The following is a 1379-nucleotide window of genomic DNA, read 5'->3' as shown; positions in this document are numbered from 1 at the left end:
CTAATATGTTATTTTTATTAGTAAAATAAATTTTTGAATATACTTACCCGATAATCATGTAGCTGTCAACTCCGTTGCCCGACAGAATTCTATGGAGGGATACGCCAGCTATCGCAATACTAGAAGGGGGTGTACTTACCAGCGCCACCTGTGGCCAGGTACTCAAGTACTTCTTGTTGACACCTCCTCAATTATTCCTCGGTCCACTGGTTCTCTATGGGGAGGAAGGGAGGGTCGATTAAATCATGATTATCGGGTAAGTATATTCAAAAATTTATTTTACTAATAAAAATAACATTTTTCAATATTAAACTTACCCGATAATCATGTAGCTGATTCACACCCAGGGGGGTGGGTGAAAAACCAGTGTACAAGACTAAAGGATAGCTAAGTATCCCGTATTTCATATAATCAGTTATCCATAATAACAATGAAATAATAAGTACCTGGTAAGGAAGTCGACTTGAACCGTTACTCTGCCTTTAATAAGATCGTCTTCCTTACTGAGCGCAGCGTTCCTCTTGGGAGGCTGAATCAACTCAAAGGTGCTAAAGTATACAGGGCTGCAACCCATACTAAAGGACCTCATCACAACCTTTAACCTCGGCGCTTCTCAAGAAAGAATTGACCACCCGCCAAATCAACAAGGATGTGGAAGGCTTCTTAGCCGACCGTACAACCCATAAAAAGTATTCAAGGGAAAGGTTAAAAGGTTATGGGATTATGGGAATGTAGTGGCTAAGCCCTCGCCTACTACTGCATTCGTTGCCACGAATGGTCCCAGGGTGTAGCAGTACTCGTAAAGAGACTGGACATCTTTGAGATAGAATGATGCGAACACTGACTTGCTTCTCCAATAGGTTGCATCCATAACACTCTGCAGAGAATGGTTCTGTTTGAAGGCCACTGAAGTAGCCACAGCTCCCACTTCATGTGTCCTTACCTTCAGCAAAGCAAGGTCTTCTTCCTTCAGATGAGAATGTGTTTCTCTAATCAGAAGCCTGAATAGTAAGAAACTGAGTTCTTAGAACTTGGAAAAGAAGGTTTCTTGATAGCACACTATAAGGCTTCTGATTGTCCTTGTAAAGGTTAAGACCTTTTTAGATAGTACCTAAGAGCTCTAACTGGGCAAAGTACTCTCTTCAGATCATTCCCCACCAAGTTGGACAGGCTTGGGATCTCGAACGACTTAGGCCAAGGACGTGAAGGAAGCTCGTTTAGCAAAAACCGAGCTGCAAGGAACATGTAGCCGTTTCAGATGTGAAAACAATGATCCTGCTGAAGGCGTGGATCTCACTTACTCTTTTAGCTGTTGTCAAGCACACGAGGAAAAGAGTTTTTAATGTGAGGTCCTAAAAAGAGGCTGATTGGAGAGGTTC

This window comes from Palaemon carinicauda, chromosome 9 (assembly GCF_036898095.1).
Source record: "Palaemon carinicauda isolate YSFRI2023 chromosome 9, ASM3689809v2, whole genome shotgun sequence".
NCBI lineage: Eukaryota > Metazoa > Arthropoda > Malacostraca > Decapoda > Palaemonidae > Palaemon > Palaemon carinicauda.
The sequence above is the reverse complement of the archived record's forward strand: the minus strand, read 5'-3'. Positions refer to the sequence as shown.